This window comes from Myiozetetes cayanensis, unplaced genomic scaffold, assembly GCF_022539395.1.
Source record: "Myiozetetes cayanensis isolate MyiCay16 unplaced genomic scaffold, myiCay2020 scf16, whole genome shotgun sequence".
Taxonomy (NCBI): domain Eukaryota; kingdom Metazoa; phylum Chordata; class Aves; order Passeriformes; family Tyrannidae; genus Myiozetetes; species Myiozetetes cayanensis.
In genome coordinates, this window is record NW_026087270.1 from 6,475,821 (window position 1) to 6,503,395 (window position 27,575).

Here is a 27,575-nt window from a genome sequence, read left to right on the forward strand (position 1 = left end):
TTTATGTGGGAAAAGGACTTCAAAAGTAAATGTTTAAAATACTCTATATGCATAGAAAAATACTGATTTGTCAATATTTACAAAACTATTCAGTAATAATTTTTAACCAAGACTTGTATTGTGGACTTTTCATGAAGTCCCAGTCTTAGTAAATTTAAACATATAAAGTAAAACAAACTGTGGGCTTGGAGAAAATAATTTTGAGTGTTTCATTACAGATTACTCAGAATAATTGCCTTCACACTCCTGAAATACAAACCTTGTAGAAAATGTAAACTGTAGCAGAGCTATCAGGCACAGCTGAGAAACAATAGCATAATACTGACTCTCTGTGGCTTCCTATCATGTTTACATTGGTAATTTGAAAATTACTCATTTAAATACACTTCAGAGATAATACTGAAGTCCTTATTTGGGCCAAATTCACATTTCAGAGCAAAAAGATTTAGATTAAAAGTATTTAATCTTGAGAAACTGGAATAAATTTAAATTTATATCCTGATTCTGTCTCCATACTGCCTCACGTGTTACAGCTGTAAAATCAGGGCCTTAAATTTTCATAGGTAAAAAGTACAATGAAAAACTTGCAACAGTTTTCTAATGCCCTTCACAGTTATTCTCTAAAAAGGTAGTTATTGAACAGAAACATAGATTGAAACAATGGAAGTCTGCTAAACCTATCCTCACTCCAAGTAAAATACACATGGTTTGTTTTGGACTTATGGTTACATAAGTGAAACTAAAGGAGTGAGAAGTCTGACCTTATTAACACAGGTTTCAAGGCATTACATTATCAAAAAGCTGTGTGCTAGACTACAAAACTAACATAACATTTTGAGCCTGCTGATTGAGAAATTAGCTATTCCAAAGAAATTCCAAAGTCTAAAAAGATCCCAGTCATCTTTAGAGAACTGCTAGGTGCCCTAATTAATTTCTCTATTTCACTGTAAGTGGGACTTACACTTGTACCAATGGACACTACTCACAATCTCAGCATCGTGTTAGACATCACACAAAACAGAGAGTAGTAGTCAGCCATGAAGAGCCAAGAGCCAAAAAAAAAAAAAAAAAAAAAAAAAAAAAAAGGACAAATAAAGCAGGAGGAACTCTGTGTTATGATTTCAATAGTACAGAGACATCAAGTACCTTCCCTAAGTATCTATACAAAGGGTAAAAGCTGAGGGAAAGCTGGAATTGAATCCATATCTCTTATCTCTCTTTCCAGAGCATAGAAAAAAAACCCTAACAAAGTCAACAATAGCCGAGGGCACTCAGCACTTTGTAAGATCAGCCAGCAAGAAGTTCATCTTTAAAATAAAGCTACTGAAAGCCAAATATCACTGTCATTCATAACAGTGTAGCCCCATAAACGTTCCTTATTTCAGTGGAGATCCTTAGAGTAGAATTTGGCTCTGCAAAGAGTCAATTATTGAAACTGATGAGTTTGGTGAGGAATTTTAACTAACTTCAATGGAGTTCCTTCGGATTTACACCAGTATAACAGTGTACTTGTCCTTGTACAACTAAAATAAAAGGCTATGCCAGTTAGCTCTCATAAAAATAGAAAGGGCTGTTACCATCACAACGTAAACACTGGAATACATCTTGTGTACACTACTAAAAAAGAAAAAAAAAAAAAGATGTATTGCATGATTGCTACAATTCTATTTTTATGTCTTTTTGCCAAAAAGAAAATATGGTTTTAATATAAGTTTACATCTGCGTGTTATTACATGCATGTAAAACAGATGTAACCCAATTACATTTTCATTTAAATTGCTAAATAGCTACTTAAGTAAAAAGCTAAAATAACATACAAACAACAGTTACTATAATAACAAGTGTTCTTAGAATTAAACGAAAGGGATCAAAGCTACAGCACACAAAATTTGAGCTGGTCTTTGAAAAAGATACAGTGACATAACAGCACTGTATTGATTTACTCAGTAATTTAATGTCTCTACAACTCAGCCAGAAGACACATCTCAGTTTAGCAGAGACACATGGAGGAAAATTAAGGGAGTTTATACAAAGACTTTGGGTCTCACAGAGATTAGACCTACTCTACTAGAGATAATGTAGCAAAATCCCAAATTGGAAATTAGAATACCAGTGCAATACATTCAACTTGATTATAGTTTTAGTGAGACCTGTCTGAACCGGCTGGACTCGGAAAACATGTCCTAACAGTGCAAACTGAGAGTGCTTTTTTTATTTTTAGCAAAGAACAGCAATCTTCAGAAGAGATACCATATTTACTTCTATTTTACTTTCCAGTTCACTAGAGATAAATCTGAGGGACTAATAATAATATCGTGAGTACAATGGAAAGACTAAAATCAACTCTCCTGAGTATTTAAAGATGGGAAATGAAATCTAATTTTCATTCAAACTTATTTACAAGAAAGGGCTCAAATTTCAAATCCTGGACACAAATACAAAAGGCACATCTAAGCATATGTGAGACAGTCTGGAAAAGGAAGTACAAATGCAGGATTCTCCATTCCTACTGTCACTCTCAGGAACTTAAGATAGTGGTAACGTTCTGTATTAATATATGTCCATTACATGTTAATGTATTTTCATTACAGCTGTGACTTCTGTTAGAGTATCACTTGAGGGGAAAAGCAATCATACATTTTTATCTGCAATAAAACCTATCTTTTAATTACCTTATTTGTTCACACTTTTATAGAGTTTGCCATCTGCATGCCTGTCTATCCAAGCCAATTGTACAGACTTGTGTAGGTGGATAATAAGATTGTGAAATTTATTATCTGTTGCCATGAAGCAGCTCTTATGCAGGTTTTGTGTGCACATCTACACTTTGCTGGAGACTGTTCTTTGTATCCCATTACACTTCTATGTACTTCTTAGGTTGCAAATGACTAATAAAGGTTCAACAAGCTGACAAGCAGAGCTTTGTAGAAACATGCAAAAGCATGTCTTTTCTTTCTAACAAATTATTTTTATATTAAATAAACGGTTAAGGATATTCATAAAATCACAGAATGGTTTGGGTTGGAAGGAACTTCAAAGATCACCTAGTTCCAACACACCTGTGAAGGGCAGGGACACCTTCCACTCCAAAGCCCCAAAACAACCTGATCTTGAACACTTGCAGGGACGGAGCATCCACAACTGCTCTAGGCAACATGTTCCAGTGCCTCTGGAAGCACTAGTTTTCATAACCCACAGAGTTAAATTTTGCACGCGCATAAACACACGTTAGCTAAAGTTAGGATCTGCTCAAAAAGAATATCTACAAACATCCAAATGTCACCCAGGAATTGCTTTTGTCTACGAGACTGCTTTGCTGACACTGGAAGCAGCAGCAAACAAATTGACCTGAGGTGGCCACTCCCTGCTAAGCCACACCTCTTGTCCTCTTATTATTCATCTCAGAATTTTGGTCTTGAACTATAGCAAAGTCTAAGGAATAACACAGCTGAACATGTGTTTCATCTATCAGCAGTCTGAATGCAGGACAAGGTAAGTAAAAGCACAAGCTATTTAACCTCCCCCCTTACACAAAACCATATGTAATTTGCAAGAGAACTTGGGGGTTGTTAAAATGATAGGAGACACATTTGAAACAACTTCAGTTCCCAACCAGGTCAACAAAAGTTCAGATTGCTCAGCATTTAATTAAAGGTACTCAGTATAAGTCAAGGACCCATGTGAAATACCCATTTTTCTTCATTCTATTTTATTAATAGTCTACCCCTTGCTAGCTTTTATGCATCCAGACATGACAACGAGAAACTTAATATTTACAGAAAATTACTTAATACATAATAAACACCTGTATTCTGTACAAAAATTTGATCTTGAAACCAAAAATTGAAACCAAGACATGTGCTTTAAGTCACTTTACCAATCTGGGGGAACATGCAAAGCCAGGAAGTAGATCTGAGTACTCCCTGTTGCTGTTGCACATCAGAAGGAAACAGGACTGCTGAAAAGTCCTATTTATTATTTATAGATCAAATAACATCACCAACATTAGGTGCAAGAAGTTTCTGAAGCAAAGGTTTTGTGTCCTCCAACATCCTTTATGCTACCTAGAACAAAGAGGAGTGAGGTCTGATGGCAGCAGGCTGCTGAGTGCAGAGACTCCTGGCTTCCAAACACCTGATGCTGCACACCCTCTCCTTTTGTGCACTGAGGCTCAAGTACATTTTTACATGTTTTGGTACATACATCTAGGCCAACTGGGAGGAAAAAAAAAAAGATACATTTATTTTGCAGAAGCAGAGTTTTTTCTTTGCTCATTTTAAAGAAATTATCTTCATTAAAAGGAACATGAATTAACTTGCTAGGCAGATGTTATTCTGGTGTTCCGTTCTGTGAGGTCTGGACAGAATAAATCAGCTTTATAAAAACTTCCATTTTCACATAATACAGAGGCCTTCTATTACTATTTCTAGAAGACTTGTGATCTTCTGAATGAAAAAAGAACTCTGTGTGGTTTTTTCCATTGGAAAAAAAAATCAACAGTAGTTAGTTTATCATGAAAGGTTCAGTGTATACAGTCATACATGTTACAACACTGGCACTTCTTCTAAAGGAGGAATCAGCCTCTGACCCTATTTTGAAGTGCCGATACCACTTTAGTGCTTGCATTTTAAAATATTCATCTCCCTCATAGATATTTTATGTGTAGATCTCAGTCTCTCAGCAGCAAATATTTTTATTTTCACATTAGCAGAAGTCTAAGACTAACATGACACACTAACACAAAAAAACTTTCCTTCTTGGAAATCAGATTGCCTTCTTCTGTATAAAAATTAAATACATAAAATCATGTGTGCATTTGGTAATGACAGATGTAGAATCCAAAATATGGAAAAGCAAATTCTTCAGCAAAATGCTATATTCTTGTGTCTGGGAAGGAAATATACTTTGTTTTGAATTGTTTTATTTATGCTTTGAGATCATTTACATCACTTTCTGACTTAGCGCTCTTTCCTCAATGAATATATAGCTCTGCAACTTCTTTTTCAGGATGGGGCCACGTAAAAGACTTTGATTACCAGAACGTCAAGAAACTGACCCACTGAAGAATTATTTTTAATGTTTTTTCAGTTTGCAAGTCATCACACTTGCAAGCAAGTTTCTCTCCCTCACAAAGAATAATTACATTTCTGAATGCTGCCAGAACTGAAGCCAAGAGCTCTGCACAGAAATCTGGTAACCAGGAATCAGTCAGTGCCAGCACGGTGGAACTGCTAGTTTTTCCTGTAATACCTCCTACACAATTAAAATCAAGACTGTCTGACAGGATAAATCACTACCAGGAGAAACACTCTGCCTCCTGACACAATCTGCCTTTCATAAGATAAAAACTTAAGTTAAGTTACCCTCAGATATGTACATGCTTTTGTCCCTTAATGGTCACCGATATTCCAGTAGTGTGTCCTTTTGATGGAATTTTATATCAACTAACTACTGTATGAAATTCCCCATCATGCTCGTGTTCTGATCACCTCAGGCTGGGCCACCTTTTGTCCACAGAAATCACTTACACTAAATGGTGTAATACTTGCCTTGAAAAATTTTAGAGGCTATTTCCATTCTCCTTTATTGCCTTTAAACTTGTTGGGCCCACAGTCTTTAAAATCTATTTGTGTCTGAGCATTTAAGATTCATTTGCTATTCATTTGATATTCTCCTCCATGTCTTCCAGCAGGTCCTTCTCCCATGACCCAGTCTTGGTCCACTCACTCTTTAAGTGACCAGTTCTTTCATATGGAATGTATTAACTTTTGCTTTTCAACATAATAAATGCTTTGCTGTCTATTGATTTGACCCCACTGTCAAATTCTCATCATGTCCCTGACATCTCTGTGAATTTCTTATCAACATAAAAACTTCAAATGACTTTGATCCATCTTCTACAATCCCTTGAGTCCCTGTTTTTACATGTTGGGTTAGGGAATTCAGAAAATTACTTCAAGACACACAATAACATATAGCAATATAATATGTGTTACATGTAACTTTCACTAGTAATTTATTTGGGAACATACATATGCAATTATGAGCTGATCAGGCTGCTACCAAAGAAATGAAGAACTTTGTCTCCCTTCTTTATGAAATTTAACATGGCAAGTGATATTTGTCCTTTTGCTCATAAGACACAGGATGTTCACCACCTCTGCCTTTCTAGTCCTTACTCTGTACTGTGTTTTATTTTGACATCATGCAAGTCAATATTGACTTATTAGTTTGATAAAGCAAAACATGTAACTTTACTGAACTGATAGAAACTTATCCTATATACTTATATTCTGTGTAAATACAAAGTAGCTACACCCAAGATAATATTCTTCCAGAGAAACACCAGACCCAGGTCAAAGAATGTGTAAGAATACAATCTTTCTGAATTTTCCTCTATTGTATGAGATACCAAACTAACTTTACCTATTTTCATTTGGACTTCTGCTGTGGGGATGGAAAAGTACACCCAGGAATTGTTTCTTTGACTGATTCACACCTCACATCAAACAAGCAGATACTTATTTTTGCCCATGTGTGGCAAAATGAAGAGGATGATTAATTCCTAAACTTGTAAAATTTCATAAATTTCACTTGAGTCTTTATAAATAAATTTGTTGAAGGAAACCTCCACCTAAGAGGCTAAAAGAAATGTTATTTTATTAAGTAGCATATGGAAATAAGCCTAGCAGTTTCAAAGACATAACATGGAGAGAGTAGCAGGGATAAAATGAAAAGAATATAAGTATAGAGAGATCCTTCTGGGACCCTTAAAGTTTTATGAGAATAGCCCTAGCAAAAGATCTCTGAATGTGTAAATGTAAATTAACTGAAGAAATTGAATCTTTACCTGCATAAATTTGTTAAATGTAACAATTAAAATCTATTTAAATGTTAATGATCTAAAATTTAAAATGTGCTCCCTATTAACAGCAATGAAACCCTCTACAACTTAATCAATATTAATGAAAGAAAAATGTTAAGGTAACAAAACCTCATGCATTAGAAGCTATTGGGGAACAGGTTTTTTTTAAATTAAGTTTTCAATAATCTGACAGATTATAGTATTGTATAAAAGATAATACATTGTACCCCAAAAAATCTGCAAAGGATGATTTTAAGAAGAGATAACAATTCTGTATATGCTCTGGAAGGTCATTCATCATTAGGTACCTCACATACAATAACCAACAACTTGACATCAGAAGCTGAACAAGTAACTCTTAAGAAGCTGAAGAACAAACTCTGAAATAAGCCACTTACAACTACCTAAAACAAATGTCTCCTCTGTGCATATTGTCAGTGGAAAACTCACCACACCTCAAACTGCTGAGTAATCTATGAAAACAAAACAAACATCAGGTGTTATGTTGTATCCTATAGTTGTGTCCTGTTTCTGAATTCATCATGTTTTTACACAGGTGTTAACAATATCTTCTAAAACTCATATCCTACCTGTCCAACAGAGCTCTCTATTGAATTACAGTTTTTCTGTTATTTCTCATCATCCACAGTTGAAATGTCACATACGTATGTATATATATATTTTATATATTTTTATATATATTAATATATATATATTTTCATACACTTTTTTCTTTTTTTGCAGTGGTTTTTAAACATAGAGTAAAAAGAGCCTATCTGTGCACAACTGTTCTACTTCCCTCCAACAGTTTTCATATCCTAGGAGGGAAATACCTTTAAATTTTTTTGTTGCAGGTAAATCCACACAAACATTAAGACTCAACTGTGAAGTCTTCTTCAACTCAAGACTATCTATGAATCATTTTGACATATTACTGGTTCCCCTTTTAAGACTTGACTCCTCTCCCCAGCAGTGGAAAGGGAGAAGGTAGGTACAGATGAAACCAAATTCAGGTAAAGAGAAACGGAAGGTCATTTTGCATCCTGGGAGCCAGGATGTAAACTGCAAAAACACTGTAGGAGATTCAAAACTGATCTCAAACCCAGTTGCCTAAAAGAGTTTCTAAGATTAAATCAGACATTCCTGAATTGAAGAATAGGTGGTGGAGATGGATCTACAAGTAACCCTAAAGTAGTTCTGCATACAGATGTTTGCCCTTTGTCCTATAAATGTCCCATCAAGGCTTTCATAAAGGCTTAAACATCACCTGGGTAGTGACAGGATACTTACCACTGAGCCCCCCAACTCCCTGGGTCCATAGTTGTGCTGTGCCACCAGAGGGCACACATGGAAATGCAGATCCCTCACTGGAATGACACGGATCTCCATCCCTAGAACTAGGTATTGAGGTTCTTGGCCTTTAACCCGGAGAATGAATAATTAGAAGAAGAATAAAATTCCAGTTAGGAAGAAAAACTAACTAATTTACAGGAATATGGTGATGTTTGTATATGATTAGGTGCCAAAGCATGAAGAAATAAACAAACAGTTTCGGTTCTTGCCTCAAAGTACATATGTTACAGTTAAGAAAGACAAAGAAGAGTGATATGGAAAGGACTCTGTATGAAAAGTAATTTAATAAAGACTGTCCAACCTAGAAAAACAATCACAAAAGAGATGCAACATAACTTGATAAAATCATGAATTAACAAAAAAAAAACCAACAATCTGACCCAAAGGCCCAAACTTTACATAGGAAATTGTCAAACTTGGGAGTGCCTAGGGCCACACCCCCCTGAGAACGCTCAATCCCTCCTGATCTTGGAATCTAAGCAAGGTCAGGCCCAGTTGGTACTGGGATGGGAGACCACCTGGGAATACCAGGTGTTGCAGGCTTTTGAGCCCATAGAGCTCGAGGAGCACTTGGATATACTCTCAGGCTCATGGTGTGACTCTTAGGGATGGTCCTGTGGTAGAGTCAGGACCTTGTGAACCTCTTCTGACCCTGCACATTCTGTCATTCTGTGAATTACGTTCTCACCCTTTTCTAAAAAAGAAACTAACAAGCAAAAGCAGATTGAACTTTTGGTTTGGTGCGACTTAGGGGTTTGTGAAATTTTTGGTTCTGGTGGTTTGTTTTCGTTTTTTTAGGGGGGAAGGAGAAATGCAACTGCTCAGAACAGAACAGTAAGGCTGTTAAAAGTCCACATGAATTAAAAATTATTGCATAAATTCACCAAGAACAAGTATCTATGCAGGACCATTAAAGTTACCACCTCTGCATCAGGAATTGTCAGCCACAAATTGCTAGGGCTGGATCAATATCCATAGTGAGAATCACTAGACACTGTCTTTATTATATTGTTTTTTCCCCCCTCTTATACTGTGTGCCATTGTCCATCCCTGTGTGGCACTGAAAGGTTTTTGGTTTGACCTGGCATGGTGCTGCTTACCATGAAGGATAGAGAGCTGCACAACAGATTATTACAGAATCATCCCTTCTTATTGATAGGCACATTATTTACATTACTGTCTTAAAAACACAAATGGAGAGAGTATTAGAACAACAAACAAGGACACTACTTAACAATTATTACTCTTGACTTGTTTAAGTATGATATTCAGAACACAGGTACTTGGTATTCAGGCCATGCATGCACTATGATGCTGTGACCACTGGGAGCAACTACGGCCACTAATGAGCTACTGCTGAAGTGTAAGGATTCAGAATTGTTCCTGGGCAAGTGTGTGTTGGGGAAGGAAGTCCATACAATGAAATAGGTTGCTTTCCTGAAGGGGGAGGTGGAGTCTCAGATTTGCAATTTTTATAGAGGAAACATTATCAAAATAAGTGTTTGGCTCATATAAATTCTCTCATTCTCAACCCATTGCCTTCCCTCCTCTCTACCAAAATCAGAGTTCATATATATCTATATCTTATCTATAAAAATAATTTATCTACAACTCAATCATATTCAGAGTTGCTGAAGCCTTCCTTAAATCATACATGCACATCTGTCATTAATCTATTAACAAACTATTCAATTTACTTGCCAATACTTAACAAAACTCAACAACAACAAAGAACATGCTAGAAAAAAGGAGCTTAAAGAACCTAAAAGTGTTCATAAGTTTTGCAGTTGTTTATAAGGAAAAATTTTTAATTCAGAATAAAGGACAAATGCTGTTCTCTTAATTATCAACATTTATCTCTGGGACAAGAACATCAGGTATATAATATAGAAGATTCTTTTAATATAGAGGACAGATGGCAACTTCACTCCTGGGACTTTCTTAGACTGCCCCAGAAAAAAAAAATAGACACACCAAACAACAACAACCCAAAACAAAACCAACACCAAAACCCCCATAATTTTAAAAGCCTTTGAGAATTCCCAAAGGAAAAGCCTGGATACAGGAAAGCTGAACTGTCTTGTTTGCAAAGCAAATGATAAAACATTTCAGGACTGTATAGAAACTCCTAAGATTGACAATTAAAAAACCTCATTTATATAATGTTTCCTTGCCATCTAATCATAAAAAATTAGAATTCATTCATACACTTTCAAATTTTATTTGGTTATTTATATATAAATCTGTTGAAACAAACCTTTTTAGAAACAAAATTATGTTAGCACAATTTAAGGCGATGGTAGGTAGGAATGCTTAGGAAAGGGGTTATTTACCTGTTTTGCAACAAACTAGCAAACCAAAGCAGACTTCACAACCCTTTAAAAAAGCACTTCTGCTTGTCTAAAATCATACATGCATCCATACATGCATGTGACATTTCCTAGGCATGTCTCATACTTCACTTACAGGGTGTTAATATCATAAGCTGTGAATCCACATTTTCTCCTTGAGTGTTAATACTATTTATGTCCTGCTGGGTAAACAGCCAGAGCCAAACCAGTGTTCTGAACTGTCCCTGACAATAGTTAGCCTTCCTACCCTTGGTTTTCAGTACAGTAAAAACATTTACTTTTGTAAATTTTAAATTTCTCCTTAAAAAACAAAGAAAAAGAAGAGTCTGAATGAATGAAGAATTTCATATTAGCTTAAGAAAACTAGAAGAGGTCCTTCTTGCAACAGCACTGATTGAATATTCTGCAATTGCAGCATAATGTGATTATTACTTAGGGTTTACACTTCCCTACAAAAGATTGGAATCTAGCAGACTAAATCTGGCTCATCTCCATTTCTGGTGCTTTGGGCCACAAATGATAATTTCTGCCTCTACCGGTTTGCTTTACATTGGCTTAAAAACCACAAAACATTAAGTTTCATATTTTTTTTCCTTGAGCCTTTAAATGTAAAGAATGAAATAATGCAAATATTTTTCCTCCTTGATTTTAGACCAAAGTTGCAAAACAGCAATATTTCATATTGCAAGAAGTATCCTTTAAATAATTAAACCATTTGGCTCCTTCCTTAAGTTAAAAAATATATAGAACAAGCACAGCCATCAATACAGGATTTGCCCCTCTCTGAATTAATCCAATTATTCAAATGTCAGTTATAACTGTCAGAGAGCAGTTCCTTGGGCTGGACCAAACTGTTAAAAATTAAAACTGTTTTACCTCGTTTAGTCTCTCTGCCTTTTTAATGTAAAATCCATGGTCTTGACAAAAAGTTGTGGGATTTGACACCCAATGCAACACAACCCTATTTCTGTCATACATGCATAATTCACTTTGGAAATTTGCACTTGCTTTAAAATATTACTAAAATATACATGTAACATATGCTAATTTAGCCGCACTGGCTTGCAAGCTCCAGCCACTAGGTTATATGTAAACTTTGCCAAGTGCATACACTGTACATAAAGGGATTATAAATGAAAGAAAAGATCACTGTCCCTAGCTTTCAGTTTCCAGCCTTGGCCAAACTGACAGCCCCAAATCCCAGCAACATCTAACATGCCCTTCCTGTGGAGAAGACAGCCTGTTCTCAGAGTCTTAATTACATCCCAGCTGACTGCCCAGCGTTGCCAAAATCAGGCAACAAACGATGCACCTTCACTTGCAATATGGTCTGCTAAACAGACTCCCAGTCACACAGAAAGAAACTTTCACAACAAGGAGAAATAAAGGGACAAGCTAGAGAGTGAGGGAGAGGGCAAGCAGCAATCAAGACAAGGCAAAAGCCTCCTCCCAGACTCCTGAGGGACCAGCGAGCAGCAGCATGTAACAAACAAGGCTATCCCTCGCTCAAAACAAACTCGCAGCCCAAGGTGCCTCATGCCAAGGACTGCTGTTCTCCAAGATGGGCCACTGTAACTAAGACTCGCTAGATTAATGATTGTTAAGGAAGGCTAACCAACCCCTCACTGCTCAGGCCATTATAATTACAGAAGAACAGCATGCCGCATTCTGCAATCGCAAATGGTATCATATGTTTTCCTGGCCGGCTTGCACGAGGAGCTTTATTTACACAGATGAAATACGAGAGCTGCAGATTTAAGGCAGAAGAATTTTAAAGTTAACGGAATTACGTGTACTTGTGGATGCCCACCGAACAAAGTTACACCGAGATCTGGTTCGGCTTGCAGAGATACAAAGGTCAAAGTCTCTGTGAGGGGAAAACGCTCACTTGTCCGACCAGAGTCTTGTGGGTATACAGAAAATAATCATGACATAGAAAAAGTTTTATTCTCTTAATGAAATGACTTTGACCTTGCCCAAGTGCTAATAAAGCACATACTTTTATTAGGACCCCATGACTTTTTTAGCATCTATGAAAAGAAACTTCACTCTTACTAAGCGTGGTAAGGAAATGCTGAGAGTATTTCCGACTAATTCAATTAATATTAATATCAAAATTATGTCAATTTGCTTCCAAATGATGGGTTTCAGACTATTTTTCACAAAATTTAGTATCTGCAAATATAGAATTACATTTTAGAAATATGATAGTTGCACTGACATTCAGTAAGTTTTAATTAATGTATAGCTTACAATAGTAAAAAATGTATTTTGAGTTACTCCAAGTACCAAGATATCTATTCCATTGATAAAGGTAGGTAGGTCTGCCTAATAGTTACACTCCATTTTTAAATTTGCATCCTTCTCAAATATATGTTTGATCAACTAGCATAATAGGACATATATATATAAAAAAAGCCTACTCCATCAGTTTAATACTCCTTCAATCTAATCTCCATGTTTAAACTTGTACCTGGTTGACCATCTTTTCCTGATAGTTTTGTGAAAGGGTGTTTTCAAACCCATGAACCTGATTGTGGCAGCCTCTCGAAAGAAAGAAAGAGTGAAAGAAACTCAAGAGGTCATCTTACAGTGAGGTACGTGACCACTTACAGGACTGGAAAAAAAGTCGGCTTTTCAGTACAATAAATATCTACCAAAATTTTCACTTGACAGTTCGACTCCTTTCTCCTGAGACACACACGAGGACGAGTATCCTTAGGAGGCCACACAAGGGACTATACACTGTAGCCTTTACAGTAATGTAGCAAATCCCTTGTGTTCCTGATACTTGCATTAAGCAGAACTTTCTTTTACAGATCTTGTGGCAAATAGTCTAGGAAATAACAGAGGGTGGGGTTTTTTGCTTGCTTTGGTTGGTTGGTTTGGTTTCAAATACAGACCCCTGAAAACTGAGAGAAAAATCTGCTCAATAAAAAAGTATTTTTATACTTTTGAAACACATTCCCACTACCTTAAGAACACTGAACTTAATACAAGAGATGGTTCAAATACTTTGGCAACAGGTAAAAAAACTCCTAAACCCAAAATAGTGAATACAACACAAACTACCCTCCCAAAAGTCTAACTGACACATAAGACATTAAAGGATGATATTGCTAACTCATATTTACATCTTTAGAATGTACCATTGGACTTTTTTTTTCCTCAAGACATGGTGTCAAATACTTTTAATTCCACACCCACTGCTCTTTATACAACAGAGTAAAATAACTGAACACACACAATCTTCTTAAATCTGAATACCAAAATATCTTTTTTTTTTTTTTCTCCCACACTTCTTACGGCACAGAGCATGACTTGTGACCTGAGCTTTCAGCAAAAAGAAGTTAATGCAAGTATCTCTAGGGTGGAAGACATTGTTTAGGTGCTTTAAAGAAACATCTTCCTTCCAACTCTGCGAGCAAAAAAATATGCTGAAATATAGGTCCTAGGAACAATGAGATCTACGATTTACACCCTGATTAGTACTTTGCAGAAAAGTTTAAAACATACATCTCTCAGACCTGGAAATAAGGAGCACAACCTAGCAATGAAGATGGTGATGAACTTATAAAAGTTCACTAGCAATCAAAAGCATATAAATCATTACCTGTTACGTATAAGCTTTTAAAATGAACCATATAACTTAGGTACCTGGGAGTTTCTAAAGAACAGGTAGAGAAGAAGATGATTCTTATTATTTTGGCTTGCTGTTCACTTTTAGATGTCAAGCACCAAACATTGCATAGAAACTTCTCAACACTGGAAGTACAGGACTAAAAGTATGCACCAGAAGGTGGTGCAGAGCCTTGAGCTATCACGTATATGGCTTCTTGAACCCAAAGCAGCAGCTCTGCATGTAACCTATATGAAGTAAATGCCCTTCTGGATCTCAGTCTGCCAAATTGTTCAGAAACAAGAGAGGAGGTTGAAATGACTGCTGTTCATAACTACTGCTGCAGACAGAGTACTGGACACTGACGTTATTTTTTTTCCTGTCCAGCAGATAGAGATTACAGTAAGGACTAGAGACTGAAAAATTGCTGAAGCAAAGCATTCCACAGAAAAGAGAACTTTTAAATTGTGAGGCTGACTAACAGTTCAATTCAGTTCCAGAGAAGTGGTTGACTCCCATTTCCCATTGTCCTCAGACCAATGGACATCATTCCAAAAGATGCATTTAAACCTAAATCATTGGTCTCAATACAGGGAAAGCCAAGTGCAATGGAATGCCTTACAATATACAGGAGGTCAAACCAGATCTAGATGGTCCTTCTGGTCTTAAAATCTCAAACACAGAACAAATAGAGGAGATGAAAAATAAACTACAAATCTTTCTTTAAAATGTTTGTTCCTTCAAATAGAACTGAATTCTACCCTGTAATTTGAGCCCCTCTAATTTTACCAGTGGCAAGTAATTTTTTTATGTGCTATTTGAAAATGTATTATATTTTCGATCAAAGTACTCGTATAGATTAGGAGTAGATAGAAATCACAAAATTTTATCTTCGTTACTAAAAGACAAAGACTTAAAAATGGCATTCCTTTCAGATGAAGGAAACACATCCTCTTACTAAAGCATTCTGTTAGTGCAATCCTTGAATCCAGCTCTGAACATCCACTGAAATGTGCTTTAGAAGAATGCACAAGATGAATGTCATATTCACTCAGCATTCATAAATCAACTTGAATAATTTAATACCTGTTGAAATTTTCCTCCAATTTATTACATGAAATAATAACATGAGAAGTAATTACAATAAAGAAAAAGTTCAGGTGCAACAGCATTAGTTCAACATCCAGGATCAAGTGTCAGCAGAGATTAACAAATTTCATTCATTTTATCTCCAGCACTGGAGACACACTGCTCCTAGCTTTAATAGTCAGGAATGTCTGTTAGTTAAATGACTTTGTAAAGGCAGTCAAGTGAGGGCAGACAGCGACAGTTTAATTAGGGAGCTTGCTATAACTCTATCTGGGAGCTGTAGGCACTGGACTAGAACAAGTGTAAAACGGCACTCAATACTGACTAGCAACCCCTGCTCCCCCCCCAGCCAACAAAAACCCTCCAACACAAAAAAACCCCAAGAAGATACTTTTCATGGCAGGTTCTCTCATTTATTCTGGCGTCAGGTTGGCTACAGGTGAACAGGAGCAACGTAACCGCTGCAGCAGAAGAAAGGTGAGGTTAAGAGAGCAATCATTTATCTTGTATTGATTTCTGGACACTATGTCCTAGATACATTCCAAGATAGAATGACAGCTTTCTGTTTTGTGTCGGTAAGAGAAGAAAATGACTAGCACCAGCACTCATTGTTTTCCTATCATATTTCCTTTTAGAAACATGCCACACTTAGATTTTTATTCAGACAAGGAAATCCAAACAAGTTTATCACAGAAAAGCAGGGTTAGGGGATGGTTAATCAGCCATTTGTCTTTGCTGCTGGATAGTTGGGAGTCACAGGGTCAAAACCAAGCACAATTGGACCATTTGGTTTTATCTCAGGTAACCCTACATCTCTGGTAATTGAACCCATTTCATTCGGTCAGAGTTCCTGTCACTCATATTCAATGTCTGTCATTACTGAGAAATGCTTCATGACATATTACACTGACAGAACCACCACTGCAAGACTAGAAAGAATCCCCAGGCACCAGAAGTAGAAGACAATGGAAGCTTCTTTCAGACCAGTGATGTTTAACATTTTATGTGCTGACATTGTGACTGTAACCACACTATAATGAAAGCCTAGCAAATGGAGGATCAAAAAAAAAAAAATCCATAGTTTATCTGCTTCAGGGACTAGCAGGCAACATCATAAATAAAGCAAACTGGCAGCTCCAAGGTTACTTGTACATAACATTAAAATCCTTTTTTGAAAAAAGTTGTATGTATGAACACATACACTTCGTACTGAACCTCAATATGACACTGATTTTATTTCTGATAGGCTTTACAATTATTACACCTCCCTTAACGATGGGCACCCAAACAGTTTTCTTTCTGCTACAGTTTCTTACAAGCTGCAAACAGTAACAGAAGCATGACTTGCACACCTTCTGATTTGTTACAGAGAAAACCATCTAGCTTTTTCAACCTCTGAAACACTCCTGTACACAGAAATTTGACATGCAAAAATGCTAAAGTTACCCTCCCACTTCCCAGCTTTATAATTCTTACATGTGATCTCCTAAAGTATTTTCTCCATAGAGGCATTACTTCACTTTGTTAGGTCACCACTGCTGCACTCGACAGACACACCACTCACCTCTGCCACACTTGACTTTATCAGATACATCCAAGGCAGCTTCCTTGGACCATATAAACTTTTTACAGGATCTTTGTCAGTCCAGAGGCTTAAAATGCTACAACTGTATTCACTCTAATCAATGTCTTATTAGCCCACTCATTAGAAGAAACAGTGGATGGAAAGCTGAGAGACTTGGACTAGGAGATAGGGGGAAGAAAACAAAAAGCAACAAAAGACATTGAAATTTTCTTTGTCATCTTGATGGGTTTAACTCAATTTCCTTAATTCTTCTTTTCATAAGAATGTGGAAGACAGGTATCTAACAAGTAATTTAAGTGAATCTCTTAAAGTAACTGGTGTGAAAATTGATTTCACCATATTTAAAGTTTCATTTCTAAGAATGACTTTAAAACTAAAAGAGTTAAGAGTTTAAAGAATTAAAAGAGTTTCCAAGACCCTTTGCTAAGTACCCAGTCCAAATGCTAAGAATGTATTAGCTACAATCTACTATTTGTAGCAGTTTCTTGTACTGCTCAGTGATGTCCTGAACAACCAGCAGAGAGAAATAATTTGTTTCTATCCCGAATGAAAAATAAACAGTATTAAATTCTACTCCCAGATTTGGTAGAAGTCCAGGATTTTAGCTGGGATTATTATATTAAACACTGATCGCTTCAAGGCTGAGGCAAAAACCAAAGGAACATCAGTAGTGCGAACAGTTAGTTTCCATCCTAAGATTATTACGAATTTCACACAGAATAATGAGAAAATATCCTTAAACTAGATATTTCATATTTTATTAAGTTTATTTTATTAATTTTGATTAAATTATGGGATTAAACCAAATTTTTCTACTGCTCTCATGCAATATGTGAGTGAATATTTTAAATAAAGCGTTGCTAGGAATTCTGATATCAATAAGGAAGTAGCATTATTCACTATCAGCTACAGAAATTTGAACGGAAAAGATAAAGTCATCTTGAACTATAATATTGCTTCATGAAGATCTGAGAATATACTGCCTGGAGTTCATAAAAGTTCTAATATCAAGTGCATTACTTTTAAAGTAACCATTATTTTCACTTTTAGAATAAACTGTATTTCATTGTGAAGTACATTCACACACAAAAAAATCTTAAATAGATTTAGAAACTACAATTTGCAGCAGTAAAAGCAGTTAAGATGTCCAATAAGAAATATATGACAAACAGCAGCACAATAATTCAGCCATTAATAAATCTGGCACAGTAACCATTATCTTGTCATAAAGTAAGATAATACATCACCAATCCCTCCGTGCTGGACTTTATACTGTATTTATATGCTAAAAGCCTTCTCAGAAGCAGATGCTTCAATTCAAAGCTCCAAAACCCCACTGATATGTAGCAGAGCAATTCAACTATTTCTGAATACTTCTATAGGTAAAGCAGAGAGCAGGTTTTGGAGGGCTGTGGCCAAAGAATCAAAATGAATGATATTCAGGTCTATAGCTTAGCAGGGGAAAAAAAGCGTTGCAACAATTTTTCTAATGCTGAAATACCATTTCACCAAATGTTCCTGTCAAGGCATGGTTTAATTACCTTGGCACCCATGCCACTTATAATCACCTGTCATTAGCAACAACGCTTGCATCTGTTTACACGTCTGTCAGAAATGCCAGCCCAGCTCAAGTCTAAAGATAACACAACTTTTGCTAGGGCTCGACCCCAGATGTGGAAAGCTCACCAGAAGTTTATCTAAGTGCAGAGCAAAACATTTCACAAGTTTCAACTGTAAGGAACACAGTACTATAATGGTTTTGCCATAACGCTTTCCCAGCATGGATTTTGCAAACACGAGGTTTCTCTCTTTTTATTGTCATATGTACTGCATGGCAATTCCATCCTAGGAATTTCAAAGTGCTATATAAAGGTAGAATAAATAAGTCTTACCTACAATACTAAAAACAACTTCCTGGGGGTACAGACCAATTATACTGTTGCTCCTAACCTCAAGTTGTTTATAATTCAGGACGACAGGGCAAGACAAAACAAATCTAGATGATATTCTGGCAAATTCTCCTTACTAGAAGGACTCATTATGTATCAATTCAGTATACATACCAGGAAGTCAGCTATGCATGCACATACATGTTCAATGGTAGGGCAGTAACATACTAAAAATGAAGGGAAGATCCTATTTTTTTGATAGTTTTTATAATTCTATGACCAAGTCTCCTGCAGCAAAATAAATATATTTCCCATTTTTGTGCTATGCAACCAGAAAACTCACTATAAGCTATTCTAGCTAGTTAGCAAATGTCTCTAAAACAAGTAAATGAGTGAGTCACTAAAGAAATTTTATGGCTCAGTCCTGCAAGTATCCTCTGCTGCAGCATTTGTTCTTTAAAATCCCAGGTTAGCTGTGCATTCAGAAGTGTCTTGAACGATCAAAACTCTACTGGGTGTCAGCACTCCAGGGCAGTGCCCCACACAGAATGGATGCACACCTGCCCTTTCCTTCACATAAGCACACGTGTGGCATCACTGCTATTGTTGCATTCTCACTCATGCTTGAAGGACTGGAGACAGATTTTTGTAGTCACTATCTCTGGCAAGCCAGAGGACCTTACATCAAGTCCTTCAGCTGGTAAATTGAGAAAGTTTACTGTACTAGTATTTTCACATCTTTACAATGCTGAAAATAAAAGCTTGCAGATACTACAGAAACTTGCAGCCACGGTGAGTACTACAATTTAAGTGCACTTTCTATCCTTGTAAGACACGTGAAACAAAGCCAAGAACTCTTTGGTTTTATATTCTAGTGAAATCCAAACTGTTCTGAACGATTATAAATGGTTACTGTTTGTCTTGGCTCCTACCTATATCAGATTCAGACTGAAGAATCTTAGTGAAGAAATTATAAGGGATAAAGTGGATATTTCTAAATTGCAAGACTGCAATTCCAGTGGCTCAGTGTATCAGTTTTCTGTTTCATCGAAGTCTGCTGTGGAGAAAATTGTGGGATCTGACAACAAAGGATCGAAAGCATTTACTTTCCTGAGCCGAAAATTTCTTGCCTTGATTATATTGAAGATTAAACTCCCCCTCCCCTCGCAATAAAATAGATGAAGATCAGTTACATTTTGTTAGTGACTCAAAGGTTACCAACAGAATAGTTAAACAGAATTTTAAAGTGCACCCAATTAGAAAGGAATATAAATTAGTTAAATTAATCCAACACTGAGTTTTAATCCTACAGTCAGATCTCTGTTTTTCATGTAACTTTTAGGTTTGTACCGTTAACAGTCAAGCAGAAGCAAGCACTGCCATTGTGCCTTCTGTTTGATGGGAAGACATAACACTTAGGACTGAGAGCCTACCACCACTCAAATACAGACCACTACTACCAGCTTTTGTTTCACTCAGAGTAAGCACTAGAACTGTGTTAACATATAGAAAGACAATTATTGTGCACAGGATGCATGTCAGAATGAAAACTCCTACCTCGAGGTTTGTACCTTACTCATAACTGAATAAGCAATACCATAATCACAACTTCAACAGAAACCTAAAGCTCACAGCAATATTAACACTGATTCACAAAGCTTCCTATGGTCGTTACAGTGTTCCAAATGGTGAGAATAATAAAATTCGTGTGTTTCACAACCAGAAATAAGTCAGAAGTGTGTTTCAGTGACCAGGCTAATCAGTGCTGAGGGTGAATCTTCATGGCAACCCCTGAAAGTCAAGGCACCCAGCAAGGCAAATATGATTGCTACCCTTGACTCAACAACAACTGATTTCCTACAAAATATGAATATTAGTAGAACATTTGTCATTACACAATCACAGGGCTTAATGCACACGGAACAAGACAGACAAAGATTGTTTTCCTGCCTAAACTGGACTATACACTATTCTTCCAAATGCTCCCTCAGTCAGCATATGGTCAAAAGCTTAAAACATATCATTATTTATTATAGATTACTTCTTATATTATACCTTCTCATAACACATGATGAATATGACTAGAAGAGATTAATTAATACAATATAATCCTTAAAATCCCCAAATGGAAAAGGATTAGGGCCAAGGATGTATAGATAGCAGGGCAAGGAGGAAGCAGAGAATGGAAAACTTCAGGGGAGGGCAGAAAATTACTTCTCCTTGAGACCTTTGTTGAAAGCATTGAAATCTATGAGAAAAATATGAAGAATTTAAGCTCAGGGTTTTTTTGGGCTGAATGCTAAATAATTTGTTGAGTAACATTTTAAATATCACTGCTATTGCAACTAGTTAGACAGAGAGGTTTACTGACTACTAATCACCAAAGACCATAAAAGTTGTACCACGGTTAGAATGCCTCTTTTTGAACAGGGTTTAGTTCCACAAACAAACCTAGAGTTTCATCCTTTCACTCCATTATTCAACAGCAATTAAAGTTGGGATGCTATGTAAGAAAACCCAATCTTCCGAGCCATAATTTAAGATGATACACAGCTACCTGAAACTTATGGGTACTTCCTCCCATGAAACTTATAGAACCACATATTAAAAAAATTAAATAAATCCCTAACCTGTATTACTTGTAAAAGCTCATAAAGATTAAGCTTTTCACTGCCCTATAATTGAAATAATTATTACAAATAACTGTTCCCTAAAAGTAAGCTTGTGGATACAGAATTCAATTTTGAACCATCTGGTTATCATTTTCCACCTTCCAGCATCGGAGGTGATAGCAGTTATACACTCTGAAATGAAGTTTTAAATGACTTTACCAATATACACAGCGTTCAAGTAAATGAACCCCAGAAGTTTCTGCTTTCCAAGATATTTCTGCATTAGAAAAGACAGATGACTCCTGAAAGGCCAGTTAGCATATCTGCAGCAAACATTACCCCAGTATAGCACAGGACATAAAACTTGCCATTTGCACCATTAGGTTTGCCACAACAAATGAGATGCTGTAGGTGATGTATAGCACAGGAAAGCAACCCCAGCTGTTTGCTTCTGTAGAGGGGGACGGAGGTGCTCTGCACCTGAGTCTGCAAATATTTATTAAGCCCTTAACAGTGAGGTTGTGATGTTCAGAACAGCTACTGCTGAAAACCATTATCTATGGATAATTAACTATGTCAGGACACCGAGGTCCTAACATGAGGTCCTCATAATTCCCCACTAAGGGAAAGACAGTACAACATTATTATAATATATTAGTAATATTTAACAACAGGATCGTACTATTTGTGTTTTAATAATGAAGGCTGAGTACCATAGCAGGGTTTAAATTAATATTAGTTTCTGATAGTGCAGTTTAAGCCAGGCTTAGCAAATTCTCAATTTTTTGTTACTACTAAGCAATGTGATACACCAATAAACAATGACAACATCTAAACAGAAAATTATTTAACTTATAAATAAAGCATTTGTGTCCTTGTAGGTTTAATTATTATTAATGCATTTTTTTCCCATCATTTGCAAGAAGCAGCCTAAACTCATTGGCAGGAAAAATGAAACGGAAAAAAAATTCTTTTTTTTTTACTTGACGAAAATAATTCACTTGAACTTTGAAAGCCCTTGTATTTTTTCCAACTGTTTTTTAGAAACAGCTAGAAAAAAAAATTCATCACGCAATAAAAAGGCTTTTTGACACATGAAGACAAAAGCTTCAGGCCGTTTATTAAGACTACTTCCTACTGTGTTGGGCTTTGTTTTATCTCATAATTAAAATCACACCTGAGCTGGGCCATCTGTGAGAGTGTATTAAGTTTCTTACAAAACATGAAAATCCTTTCATTTTTTCCATACAAACGCCAATAAATCTTGTAGGGTTATTTTTTTGCGTGTGACAAAGAAAAATAATATGCTTAAAAAAAGGTCAGTCTTTGAGCAAAAAAAAGAGTAGGCAAACAAAATTATTTTTCTGTATTCATCTTCAACTGCCCCTCATAATAACTGATACATTTTTTAGAAGTTGTGCACTTAAGAAATTAAGCTTTTTAAAAAATATTTTACAGCATGTTGTTTCCTTACAGTACCTTCTGTAGGCTAAAAAGTAAAAATAAGCAGAAATCCAAGGATTAGAATTTTTCATATTAGTTGGTAATTAAGAGTCTGCAGAAAGTCAGTCAGCACTTTTCAATATCACTATCTATCTTAGTGTAATAATGTATATGCTAATAGGTTCTAGTGAGAAAGAAGAAAAGTTACAGATTTCATAAACACAGGTACTTCATAACGTTCAAGGGGGGTTTGGTTTTCTTGTGAGGGATTTTTTGTTTGTTTTGGTCACTTCGTTGGTTTGCTTTAAAATACTCTGGTGAAATACCAAGAGGATTTCCTTTTACAGAAGGACATCGTAGAGAGAGAAATCCCTGCAGTCCAAACCCATCAATAGAATATGTCCTCAACAAAGTACTTCTGTGTGCACAGTTAAACTGAATGACTCATGACAAGAGGACCTGAATTCATGCAAAAAGTCAGACACACACTTACAGTAGCTTGCCTTGAACATGTGGAAACTCAAACACATAAGTGATTCCATTTACATTTTCCTTCAAAGAGACTGTATGTGTTCTTGAAATGATCTTGTTTCATACTTCTGTTGAGCCAGGAACCAAATATGTATCATCATCATGTTTCTTAATCATGTAACTTTGATTACACAATTAAATTTGCATAGTATTACGGTAGTCAAGCAATCCCACTCCAAGTTTTACACTTCTCATCCAAGGCAAATTATAGAGCAGTCATCTTACACAGAGAAAAACAGATCAGAAGGCCCTAAATGGGCCCTCTCAGAGTAAAAAATACTCCCTTTAAGAGTTAAAAAAAAAAAAAAAAAAAAGGAGTAAAGTATGGGAATATTGTGAAATAAAAGATTATAAAAATTGTTTCACACCAACATGTCCTATATTAGTGCACAATAAGGGAGATAAGCAGTATTGTGACTTTTTTTCATGGGCGAACTGAATGAGTAAATGCTCAGCTATGTTCAGCACTCCATTGATTTCACAAAATTCAAACTCCCCCCATGCTACTGGCACTTAAAATTCACTGTTAGCATGCAGAAAACTCAAAAACTCGATTTTTTTTCTATTGCAACAATATTAAAAAAAAAAAATCGCAGTTTCTTTCTACATTTTGAAGCATCAAGCTTCAACACTAATTTGCACAACCTATCACTGATTTAAATCCATTTTATATTCAAAATTATTCTTTTCCTTAGAAATTCATTAGGCTGATAGTGCAACGACTGGTAAACATTTGAGTTTATATTCTTTTAAATTACTTCTTTTACAAAAAAAAAAAGTCTAAATTCTGTGTGTCATAAATAAGAGTCAAGTCAAACAAATTCTTTTTTTCCAAATGTTTTTTGGAATCTTATGACTAATATTGAGGTTATTTTGAAAAGTCAGGTTTTCTTGGGTTGATAATAGAACATATTGAGTCATGTTAAGCAAGAAACAGCAACATGTTTAAATGTGTTTGCCTGTGAAACTGAATGGTCTGGATCCAACTCTTAGGTTGTTTTCTTTCCAATTATTTTACAGCTACTTCAATCCATTTTCCTAAAAAACAAGTTTGCAATTCTAGGTAGTTCTCTTTCCAAATTGAGTTTTTACCTATCAAAGCTGGCCAAGAGCCAAGAAATAAAGGCACTTTGTTCTGAAAAAAAAGTTTTCCTATTCAATAGCATAAAAAAGATTTCTCGTACTTAAAAGAGAATTACTTTGGTAATGACCATTTTATGTGTCAAATTAAAACCATAAAGACTTTTCAAATAAGATGTTTCTTTCTGCAACAGTGTCACAATAAAAGTCCAAGATTCCATCCCAAGATAATGCAGAGAATATTAACCAAGGTCTGTGCTCTGATTCTCTTCCCAATCACACTCAAATCAAGAGTTAATTACTCGCTTAAACTCAGCAATATTGCAATGGTGCAAAATCAAGCTAAGAAGAGATGATGATAATGATAATCCAGATATTATCACATGATTTTAAGCAAAATAAATGTTATGTTTTTGGATACTCAGAAGTCAACTTACCCCTTAAGAAATCAGTATGGGATATCAAAATTCTCAGACCTCTCTCCTGTCCCCAGCCTTCTCTACCTACACAGATTCACAAGAATTATCCTAACTGGAAAGTACCCCACAATGGAGGAACTGCTTTGGCAGTACTGATGGATAATCTTTGTGTAGAAGTCGACATCCTACAGTGCAGGAGATAAAGACATACATGACTAAGTGAAGCAACCCCACATTCAGTGGGATATAGCAGCAACACTTAACATTCTCCCTCTTCTATTCATTGGGAGACAAGGAAAGGATGAAGCCAAGAAGGAGCTGTCTTAGAAGCAATGCTCTTGAGGCAATTCTGTTTTTACACCTCACTTTGCCCAAGGCTGTAACTAATGCACAGCTTCCCTCTAAAAAGCTAAACAAACAGAAATACAGGATTCTGGTCAGTTGAAACTTAGTTGTTTCTTCTGGGAATAAACCAAACTATGTGCTGTTGACTCTGGGGAAAGAATGGATCTCTAATGGATCTCTAAAAGATATCACAAGGCACATTTAATGTAAATTCTTAGGGAAAAGCAACAAAGAACATACATTACAAGCATACTAATTTTTAGTCTCTAATGAGCCCTTTTTCCCCTTTTTCAAATATATAAGAGGTCTAATTTACAATGTCAGCACTATTTTGAACACTTTTTCTTTGCTGTATAATGAATGATCAAAAATAATTAAAACCGAATGAAGATTGTCAAAACAAACAAACAACATATATTTAGATGGATTATCCTTATTGTTTTTCATTATTGTGTTTGTTCATTTTCTCCACTGAATTCATAACATTTACTCATTCACAATGGGTCTGTATGCTCACATCTGCACAGCGGTTGCCTATGGAAAAGTATCAGCTTTCAATATTCCTTCTCATATGCCCTCCCAGCTGTAAATGAGGTTAGGAAACAACACTGTAAACACAGAAGGCCTTTTGAAAGGTAAAAGAGTGGAAGAATAAAAAGCCTCTCAGGAAATTCGATTTGCACTTTGGTTTAATTCTTAAAGGAACACCCAAAGCTTAACAGCATTTAAAACTATTGAAATACAAAATATTGAAAGAAGAGATAGCAGAACAAGGCTACCATAGAATATAAAGAGCAGAATAAGGTCATTATAGTAATCATAAAAGTGTACTACAAAAATTTAAATAGCACTGAACACCGATCTCATTGTTCTGAGTTGTGGGCTGTTTTATTTTGAATATTCCCCCCCACACTTTTTTTTTTTGAAGGAACTTCAGCAAAAAAACAGGATACACACAGAGAGATGTAATAAATAACACCAATACAAACGCATGCTAATTTATTTAATGTGAAACTCCAACACAAATTACTTAGCAGTGAAATTGCACCTCCTCTTATTGTGCATTCCAAATAAAGGCGAACAGATGTGCTCTTCCAGACCAAGCTATTGCTACAATTAAACCAACAGTCATTTTACAAACCAGCGAGCTATTTCATGTGCCTCTACAGCGCTAATCACCTTTTCTCCACTACCCCAGCCCAACAGAACAGCCAGTTATTTATAGAGTTATCTATCTTGCACTTTGCAGATGATGCCTAACATTATGACAACAGTGAAAAGGTCTCCGTACCTGCCTACCTAAAACAAGTTTCTGTAAAGTAATGAATAGAGACAGCTTGGGGACTATCCACCTGCACCGCCTGCCTTTTACTGCCTGCAAAGTGAAACCACAAGGGACTGGCAGAAGGTACTTGTCTGACAGGGCCAGGACAGCCTTTCTCCTCAGTGACAGCCTGGGCCTCGCCTCTTAAACCTGACCCACCATAATTCCTTCACAATGCAGCAGCGAGGCAGCTGACAGTAGCAGCTGCACCTCCTAAGCGAGATGGATGGAATTTTCATAACTAGTTCCCCAAGTTACATTTTACCTTCAAGATAATTTATGAGCTGCTGTGGAGCCTTGAAGAGACAATATGCTTGCCATAAAATTAACTGTAACAGTCTTGTAGGTTATAATTAACACTGGGAGGGTAGCACCAACTGGATGAAACACATGGCATAATTGATGGTGAAACTGGAAATTAAGGAAGCTAACAATATCATTACTGTGCACATCACTTCAGTGAAACCTATGCTTTCCAGGGGTTAATTACAATCCCCTTCCAACGTACACACTCTGACAGGGAGTGGATGAGTGTCACTGCTAGGAGGAGGCAGGTTTGCTGGCAAGGCCACCTTGCACCTGGACTGATGTATATATTGTTTTTTTGCCTGGAAGAGATATACATGTCAAAGCAGCAGCACCAGCACCTGAACATCTGGCAGCAGGCACACTGTAGCTTAGAGATAGATGATTGCTCAAGCCTCATAGAATATTTCATTTTCACTGCAGCCAGCAGACTTAATGGCAAAGAAGAAAAAATCCTCTGTGAGATTTCAGTTAATGGCACACATTATTAATTTAAATGACTTGAGCAAAGAAAAACATTTTAACTTTATATTGCTGTAACTTAGCAGCAAATTAAGATTTTTTTTTCATCAGTGTATTATCATCTTGGTTTATTATATTAGTCTTTCGAAACATGCAGAGCAATCCTTTTAGCATCTTGCCTGTCAAGGGAATACTGAACTGAAGATGCAACGTTAGTGAGTTAGTTAATCAGAAATAATATTATAAACTGCTGCCATCTTTGGGAAGGAGAACATGCAATTCATCTACCTGTATCTAAGACT

The 27,575-nt window shown here is 36.2% G+C and overlaps 1 protein-coding gene and 1 pseudogene across 1 annotated transcript in view; one reads left to right on the plus strand and one right to left on the minus strand.

Annotated features, from left to right (window-relative positions):
* FTO (FTO alpha-ketoglutarate dependent dioxygenase) overlaps positions 1 to 27,575 on the minus strand; it is a 234,940-nt gene that overhangs the window by 96,639 nt on the left and 110,726 nt on the right. The window lies entirely within an intron of this gene.
* On the plus strand, positions 8,643 to 8,761 carry LOC126638093 (uncharacterized; annotated as a pseudogene).